This window comes from Schistocerca cancellata, chromosome 6 (genome assembly GCF_023864275.1).
Source record: "Schistocerca cancellata isolate TAMUIC-IGC-003103 chromosome 6, iqSchCanc2.1, whole genome shotgun sequence".
Lineage (NCBI taxonomy): Eukaryota > Metazoa > Arthropoda > Insecta > Orthoptera > Acrididae > Schistocerca > Schistocerca cancellata.
In genome coordinates this window covers 668,871,226-668,881,614 of record NC_064631.1, presented here as the reverse complement: position 1 = coordinate 668,881,614, position 10,389 = coordinate 668,871,226, and positions in this window count along the sequence as shown.

Genomic DNA, 10,389 nt, shown 5'->3' with positions numbered 1-10,389 from the left:
GTGCACACACACTGTATAGGTCTCTAACATTTTACAAGAACTAGGAAAGGAATAGGAAGGACAGCATAATGGTCGTAGCACAGTTGTTGCAACGTAGCTGCACTGAAAGTCCATATCTTTCTACAGAAGCACAACACCAAGGGAGCCACTCTGAAGTTCTCTTCCCTGAAGTATTTATTAGTGTAGCCAAGACACTGAAATGTTGTATTAATATTCAATGTTATGATTTTGGTAGTACATTAGGTACACCAAACAGTAGGACCATAACAACACCTCCATCGTTCAAGGTGGTGGACAGCTTGGTATGTCAACACCACATTCTTGCAGAATCCATACTCTTACATCAACGTAGAACTAGTGCAAAAGCCAAATATAGTGCTCCATGATAATGAGAATGGGCAGGACACACGGATATAGCAGTAACTGGAGGTAATTAGGTCAGAATGTTAAGGACATTAAGTCTTATGCTAGTCATCATTCAGAATTACATTAGTGTATCATCCGATTTGAATAATTATTGGCACTCATTGGCTACTTACTAAAGATGTAGTAAGTATTGAGTATTACAAAACACTATTCATAACTCATCTCATTGCAGTAATTAGTGGCATAGGATTTTTGCATAAGTCATCTCATTACAGTAATTATTGGCATTCATTTATGCAGTGTTACGAAACATCACTCATATGTCATCCCATTACAGAAATCACTGGCATTCATTTATGCATAAGTCATCTCATTACAGTAATTATTAGCACAGTATTTATGCATACATCATCTAATTACAGTAATCATTGGCATCATAAGTCATTTCATTAAAGTAATTATTGTCACTCATTGGCCACTTACAAAGCATTTCTTATGCAGTATTCAGAAGTCATAATTCAAAACAAGATTTAATTATTGACATAGCATTTATGCATAAGTCATCATATTACAGTAATCATTGGCATACCATCTATGCAGTGTTACAAAACATCATTCATAACTCATCTCATTACAGTAATTATTGGCATGATGTCATCTCATTACAGTAATCATTGGCATCATAAGACATCTCATTACAGTAATCAGTGGCATTTATTGGCCAGTTACTAAACATGTAGCAAGTATTGAGTATTACAAAACACTATTCATAACTGATCTGATTGCAGTAATTATTGGCACTCATTGGCCAGTTGCAAAGTATTCATATAGTTTTACAAAACAATATTCAGTATTATTCACAAGTCATCATTCAAAGTAGGAGTTATTGAGTGTAGCATCGAGCTACTGGTGTTTATATGTGATATCATGTAAGTGACATAAGACATATTTAAAATGTAAGACATTGAAACTATTACTCAAGGTTGGTAGTCGACTTATACATAGACATAATGGAATCAATACATCAGAAAAATTTGAATTATATTTAGGACTAGAAATACATCTTAAACTGGTAGCATTATTTAGTTGTATACTGGTAATAGTTGTGACTGATAATAAAAAATTGTTTGTACTAGCAATGCATTTCATTGGGATCGATAGTCAATTTCTGCAGCATGAAAATATTTGCTTTTGACTTATTGCTGGAAATAAGGATTAATAACGTCATTCGTCGCGAGATAGCTGTAGCGAAGTTATGAAACCAGTACAGTATATGTGATCACATTCATAAATGATAGACACCACTGGGTAAAAAAAATGCAAGTATTAGAACAGGTTTCATAATAAGTCTTGTAGCATATTAATATTATGAAAAGCTTCTCCTGGAAAAAATACAAAATGGATTATTGACCTGAAAGAAAGAAAATGTATATTATGCTGAAAAGTAGTAAACTTCGAATTAACAGTTAATGAAACATGTAGTCAATTTGTATGTACTTTAGCTGTCTTTCCCAAAACATTCAGTCATTATATTATGCGACATAGGGCATACTGTCAAAACGAACAGCAACAAATACTTAAATAACTACATAGCATCTCTTAACTAATAGAAAATATATAAACTTCATCATTATCATCATCTGCAAAGAAAAACTTCATTATTCATATTACCATAACATCATCATTATCATCGTCGGCAAAGAAAAACTTCATTATTCATATTACCATATGCTTCATATAACTATTCATCACCATTTATTATCATTTGCAAAAAATAGACACTTCATTATTCATATTCATATTACCATTTACTTCATACAACCATTCCTAGTATAGGGTTTCTTACTTCTACCATATTTCATCACTAAAATTAACATGTGTAGTTCTGTCTGACAGCCTGCATAAATCGCCTCGTATTCTAAAAGAAAAATAATCAGTCAAGGCTGCTATCATACAGTGTGTATAGTATATTCTTGTTAATGCTTGTTAATTCTGATCCAGTTACTCTTCATGGCAAGGTATTGCACTTTCTTTCTTTCATTCCAGTTGTGAAATTTCCATTTCATAGTAAACCACAGTGGTTGTATAATTTATTTCCTTTGCAAGATATTGCTTTCTGGAAATGATGAATATGGATTAACATTTTGCATTTAATTCATAAACCCATTAAATAGAAACTTGTTTCTCGTGATATAACTAAGCATACAGCATAGCATGACAGAAAACGTATAATGTCAAAAACATGGACATTTTTCAAGTGCAAAAAATGTACTCACAGTATAATAATGTAGTAGCAAAAAATGTAGAATAGTCAAGATATTGAGATATCATAAGGAAAAACATCAAAGTCAACTGGTATTTGTTACATCTTAAAGATTTCATAGTGCATGCAGAGAAAAATTCTACTTTCGATAGGAAAACAATCATACATACACAAAAAAATCGAAAATGTGGACTGTCTGATGTCTAACAACAAGAAAAGCGACCTGCTAACCTTACCTCGCAGAGCACTTGCCAAGAAAAAAAACATACGATCATTATCAGTAAGTAGTCACATAAATATAATTGCATAAGTGGTCATATATATATATATATATATATATATATATATATATATATATATATAATCTCAGGAAATGGCTTTACAGTGTGATAAATCATAAAGTATGTTCATTCAATAAAGGGTTTAATATTGGAGACATGGTGATTGCCTTTGCTTTTTCTGGTTCTCAAAGTTTCGACACGTACTACAGCTTCTGTCCCGTGTGTGAAAGTCACGGCGTTTACAAACCTGTTTTGGCTGTTTTCTCCGGGGCTCTGCGGCACGTTTGATGTTGTTGAGTGCAATGTCAATTATTTCATGGTGGCGTAGTCGATGAGATATAGGAAAGGATACTAATTCTTTAATTTTGTTAGGTGGTTCAACATTTTTCAATATAGCAGTCGGAGATAGCATAGTAGATTCATTTGGTATCGAGTTAATTACATCCTGGAATGAGAGTATGTGTGCGTCCCAAACAATATGTTTTTCATGGCAGTATATTCTACATAGTTTACCAATTTCTTTCATTAGCCGTTCAGAAGGGTTCGAAGAAGCGTGACACCTGGATATATAGATCGGAGAAATGTTTCTAGCTCGTAACATACGTGTCCATATCGCAGATCGAAATTGTGGTCCGTTGTCGGAAATTACTTTCAATACATGCCCTACATGAAATAAAAAATGTTTTACAAATGAATTCGAAATAGATTTAGCAGTAGCTTTGCGTGACGGAGTGTAGGTAACAAATTTCGAAGTGAGTTCAACAGCGACAAAGATGTAGCAAAAACCTCTATTAGATCTGGGATTCGGATCAAAAATGTCTACAGCGGCCATGTGTCTCACTTTAACGGGTACAATGGGATGTAGCGGAGGAATATGTGAAGTCGTGTCTGATTTAGCTTTCTGGCAGATTTTACATGACGCTAAAACACGTCGAATACGTTTCTCCATGTTCGCAAAATAACAGTTCTGTCTCAGTATAAGAAAACATTTTCTGGCTCCATAATGTGCGTAACTTAAATGAGTATACCAAATTAATTTGTTAATAAGTTCGTCAGGAATACAAAATAACCAGGTATTTCTGTCAGGGTGAGAGCGGCAAAACAGAATATTATTGCGTACAGTATAACGGTTTCTAATGGTAACATTAATCTTATCTTGCCAAAGGTGTTTAATTTCTTTCCATACGTTGTCTTTGCTCAGCTCTTGTGCTATGTATCGTAATGACGACGAAATGAAATTTTCAAATGCAACTTGTTGAATATACATGACGCTAGAATTTGCTTGACAAAAGTTGGTTGCGATGTCTTGCTGATTTTTGCTAAGAGAGCGGGATAGAGCGTCTGCTACAATATTTTGTGTACCGGGAATGTGAACAATTGTAAAATTAAATTCCTGTAAATAGAGTTTCCATCTGCTTAATCTGTCATGTGTAAATTTAGCGGAAAGTAAAAACTGTATAGCTATATGATCTGTGTAAACGGTAGTATGTCTTCCATAAAGAAAATGCCTAAATCTCGTAAATGCCCATACAACACATAATGTTTCAAGTTCTGTAACAGAATAATTACGTTCAGCAGGTGACAGAATTCGACTTGCAAAAGCGATGTTTTTAATTACTGTAGTGCCATCTTCTTCAATTTCCTGAAAAATGTGTACGCCTAAAGCGGTGTTAGAACTGTCGGTGGCAATGGAAAAAGGATCTGGGTGTGATAAAAGTGGTGCATTCAACAAGGCATATTTCAAATTAACAAACTTAGACTGTGCTTGGCTATGCCAGGACCAAATAGCGTTTTTACCCGTCAAATGGCATAATCTAGGGGTGTCTAAAGCAGAGTAACGAATAAATTTACGAAATAAGTTAATTAAACCCAGAAAGCTGCGTAGTTGTTTCTTTGTCATTGGAACAGTAATTTCACGTAAAGCTTGACGTTTTTCCGGGTCAGGCGCTATGCCTTCTGCTGAAATTACATGTCCAAGAAATTTTATAGAAGTTTTGCCAAAGTGTGATTTGCAAAGATTAACTGTGAGTACTTGTGCACGAAAAGTTTGCAACAGTTGTTCAAGAATCATATTGTGTTCAGACCAGTTAGCTTCTGCAATAAGAATGTCGTCTACACACGTTGTGATTCTGTCTTTTAATTCTGTCGGAAGTATAGTATTCAAACCGCGAATAAATGCTGCTGAAGAAATAGTTAAACCGAACGGTAATTTACAAAATTGATAACAGTCACCAAAACAGAGAAAAGCCGTGTACTTTCTGCCGTTCGGATGGAGCTGAATTTGCCAAAATCCCGATTTCAAATCTAACGTGGAATAAATAGCAGTACCATGAAATTTCTGTAGAAGTTCTTCTAGTGTTTGTGGGCGTTCTGTTTCATTAATAATAATGTCATTGATCTGACACGAATCAAGTACGAGGCGAAGTGAGCCATCCTTTTTCTTAAAAATATGGAGCGGGTTTATGTACGGACTAACTGCCGGTTCAATAATTCCTTGGTCAAGCATAGCTTGCAATTCTTTCTTAACTTGTTCTCTGTGAATATATGGCATGGGATAATGTTTGGCTTTAAACGTGTCGTGATGTTTTACTTGAAATTTATAGATAAAACCGGACATAGTCCAGGGACGTTGTCAAAAACTGGAGCTTACTGTAAAAGAATTTTGCGTAGCTCTGTACGTTCGTCGTCTGTATTAGCACTGCTCTGTTTAACTTTACCAGATATCATTTGCATAACGTCATAGTCGGCTTCGTCTGGTGCATTGTAGTTGTGAACATACGTATCTGTGCACAATGTGGAATGACAGTCTATGTTACTTAATGCAGGAATGACCTCTGTACGATTAATTGTTTGTTCCACTGCAGATAAAGAGTGCTGAAACTCTAATGCCAGTTGTACATTTTCATCCTTTAGCATTAAATAGGAATTTAGAAAGTCAATAATTGCGTCGTGTTGTACCAAAGAATTCGTACCTAAAATAACGTCTGTTGTCAATAAGGGAACAACCCAAAAATTTAAGTGGAACGTATGACCTGCAATACAAAACGATAAGTGTGTCTGTAATTTTACATCTACTCCTTTACCAGATACTGCTCCTTTTACTTTAGTTTTGCCTAATGGTAACGTAGGATAGGTATTCTCTTTGTTACATTGGCTGAAAGTTTCTTCATTTATAACTGACATAGGTGATCCAGAATCGATTACTGCTGAAAATGTGGATGATCCAATCTTTACTTCAATGACAGGATGGGAAATGGTTTTTTGAATAAAAGGTTTTTCATGCAAAAGAGTGTCTCGGATGTCGTCAAAAGTAATAACATTTTCGTGAACAAGATTCTCTGTGTCAAAAGTATTGCTTGCGTTGCAGGAAGATGCAACCTGTACTGTATCTAGTCAAATTCTATCTGACGTGCTATTATTTGCGGGACGATGCTGTGGCATTTCGACTATTTGTACTGTTCTGTTATTTCGTCCTGACATATTACGTTCGGAATGATATCTACTGTCTGGTTCATTCATGATAATTTTTGTTGCGGGTGATTCTGCTGCTGGTTACTGTTGTAACAGACTGCTACGCTGAAAACTGTGCTCATTACTTTTACGTCTGTCATAATCACCATTGCTATACGGCGCGTTGCGATATGAGTTGAAATGATGTGTCTTCTGTACGTAGTGATTTCCTTGTTGCTGTGCGTTACTATTTGGTGTGGCCGACGCTATACGTGTAGGCGGCGAAACATTAAAGCTTGGTTGACCTTGTAAACCACATTGTTGGTTAGGTATGCTAACCGGCTGGTTTTGTTGCTGTTGTGGGGGAAAGTGTTTGCTGTTGCTGATAATTTTGAAGGTACTGATAATTAAAATTTTGTCTGCTATTAAAATTCTGGTGGTTGTCATTCCTAGATCGTCTATCACTTTTGCTATTAAAATAGCTTGTTGACCTTGGTTTGATGTTAAAAAGTTTTGTTTATGAAAGAATAGTCTGATTGCTGAACTTACAAAAGCTGTAGCAGATCACTAAATGCCGAAATATTTTCTTTCTGCTGTCCTGTTAAAAGTGATACTCTTAACGATCGTGGTAATTTAGAAATACGTAACTGGATAAGTGCTGATTCACTGTATGGCTCACTTAAGTATTGGTTTTGTTGGACCATGTGTTCAAAAAATTGGGTGACAGTGGGAAAATTTGAGTTCTCATAACTCAGTAAGCTAATTAATTGATCCTTGATTCCGCGCTGTGTCGTGTTCGACCAATACGCTGACAGAAAAGCATTCTGAAATTCTTCTACCGAGTAGCATTGTCTCGCGATCGGTCTCATACGAGTTGCCGGTTCGCCTTCCAAAAAACTGCAAATAAATTCAAGTTTGTGTGTTACGGGTCAAGTTGGTGGAAAAGCAAAGCTAAATTGTTGTATTCAATCCAAAGGGTGAATCTGTGTTTTGTCATTTTTAAATACATTAAATTTCCTAACGGATAGAAAGTGCTTGTAATCAAAATTTTCGTCTCTGAATGTCTGAACAGGTTCAGGATTGTATGACAATCTGTTTGTCTGTGCCTGTTCTGAATCTAAATCGCGTACTCTTTGTAAATTACCAAAATTATACTGGCTGTATGTGTGTGAGAAATGTTCGGAATGTGGCGTATGCTGTGTCGTGTTAGAGGCTGAAACATTTTTCATCTCTGTCACTTCTTGCTGTAAAGACGACACTTTTCTACGCAATGTGTTATAGGACGAACTTATCTCACTGATTGTCTGCTGTAAATTTTGGAATGCGCGTGCTTGATTGAAAGAAATTGGTGACGTATCTTCTGATTTGGTGTCAATGCTATTTTCGATAACTTCAATACGACTGGCCAATTCATCAAATTTTTCAGTCAGTGGTTTTGAGTGGTCGTCGTTTTTAGTGTCACAAGCATCAATTTGTTTTTGTATTTTACGTGTGGTTTTGTCCAATTTCTTACCGTCTGCTTTTATGGCTTCAGGATCCTGTATTAATTGTAATTGTTCAAGTCTGTTGGTCACTGCCTGAAAGGCTACTGTGTGTGTGTCTGTTTTTGTTTTAAGATCGGAGATTTCATCATGCAATTCGGTGTTCAGCTGTTTGATTTCGTCCGATACTGTAGCAATATTGTTGTCTACGTATGTTTTTGCCTTCGTAAACATTTTACGCTTATCTTCCTGTCTCTGTGCAGTAATTGTTTCCACGACTTGTTTCTTTACTTTGTCCTGTTCCTGTATGAAATTACGGTAACGCGTTTCACTGTCTTGTAGCTGGTGATTAAAACGTTCGTCAATCAGGCTGTTTTGTTGTTCAAATTTCTTGTCGACTTTCGCGTCCAGCGTATGTGAAAGTTCTGCTGACAATTTAAACTCGTCGCGTAACTGTGTTGCGTTTTCAGAACATTGTTTAGCGACTGCACTAATTTCATCTCTAAGTAATTTCGTTGTGGCTGCAAGTGTATTGCGTATCTCTTCACTATTACTCGTGGCACTGGCCTTAATTTCCTCACGTAATTGTTTTTTAGTTTCACTAGATTGCTCCGCAACGGCTGTAATCTGTTCAGTAAGCTGTTCAATAGAGGTGTCAAGTTTTTAATTAATTTGTTTGAACGACCTGTCGTGTTTTTCATTCGATTGTTTGAAACTTTCATTAAGTTGTTTGAAATCGTTGTCTTGTTTTTCATTCGACTGTTTAAGATTTTCTTTAAGTTGAAGTTGGAGATTTTCTTTAATTTGTTGTTTGAGGTTTTCATTAAGTTGTAGCAATAATGCCATAACTCGATCCATGCCAAAATTAGCTGCTGTATTCTCTGTGCTGTGTGATGGTGTATCTGCATGTGTCTCGTTTTGTGTACCGGTAACCATTTGGTCATTGTCTGATTCACAAAAAGGTTTGCTAATCGGATGTGCACTGTTGGTCACTACATCGGAATCAAATAAATTTGACGTGTTTTGTGTATATTTTTCACCTTCGTTAGAATTATTTATCTGTTCACTGTGTAAATTTTGCAAATCAGGTGTGTTAAACTGGGCAGCGTTCATTGAAACGGGAAGTGACACGCCATCAATTGTCGTTAAATTTACAGTGGACGCTATTGAATTCGTTTGCTCATCATTTAGATTAGAATCATTACTAGTGATCGGCAAGCACTGATTATCTGTAATTAGAGGATTATCACTATTAACTGAGTGTCACTAGTATTATCAGTCAAATTATTCGAGTCTGCTTTTTCACTCGTTGCACATCGCGGTGTACTGTTAGCAGTTTTTCGCGGCATTTTTCACAACTCTCAGTTAAGCAGAAAATCAAACAAAGACAAAGCAAAATGGCACAAATACAATTACAACAAAGAGCAATAAATTGACGATGTTACGTCAAAGAAAGAATGACAAGTTAGTAAATGCGTTGCGCCAGATGCAAACTACCTTTAACGATAGTGTAAATAAGAGCAGATATATAACTGACTACTTCTCATAAATTCACAAAAATACGATCCTGGCCGGTTGTCGACAAGTGTAATGTCCCCACAGTAAAATAATATAAATAATATTCTAATTTAGTGTAACCTCCCAATAAATAAATTGCTCAACCTATCAATAATAAAATCTCTCAATAAAATTGCGACTCACTTATAACCTTTCAATAATTGACTGTGAATTTAAACTGGTAAATTTTGGACGTCAGCAGTGCTGCGTCATGGCCCTGAAAATTCATTCTGAATAAATTGAAAAATCTTACCTTAATTAGGTCGCCGGATAACGCGTATATATCTGCTCGTATAAGAAATTTTTCTGGCGCAGCTAACTGTATTGCTGGCCGACAGATTTGTCATTTATAAAAAGAAACAACTGATTTTTCTTTTTCAATAATCGGGATAACCAAGGATTGGGGAAATTATAATATTCTTTAAACTGAAATGAATGATTGTCAAAAGTTACTTTTTATGAGAAAGATTATTATTAAGAGATTTTTGAAAAACATTTACATGGGACTTGATATAACAATACTACATATGCGCGAGGCTGCTTTTGCCTTATACTACAACGCTCAGGCTCCGCCATCGCTCCACCACGACCGGCCCAGCCAACTCCATACACCAGATTGATCGCTAGCAACTACTTACTCCAACTACTACACAGTTCCCACTGCAGTCAGCACTGCTCTTTGGTCTCAGATTCTCTTATAGCTTACATATCGCAGGCAGCGCGTGAGCAATCCATCGAAATTACATCTGCTCGAGTGCGCTAGCAACAAATTCCTTAATCATGGACCTCTTACACAGATTGATCTTCAGATGGTTTCAGGAAGTTACACCATTATTGCTAGCATAATGCAGGGTACTGGCTTGTGACAGTATAGGCGGCTTTTTTCGGTTAGTGTCCAATTGTGTGCCTTTTGATGTCCAGTTGTTATATCACTAGACACACTTCCACACAAGTGTAAATTAATATAGTTTGTGTGGAAGTGTGTATAGTG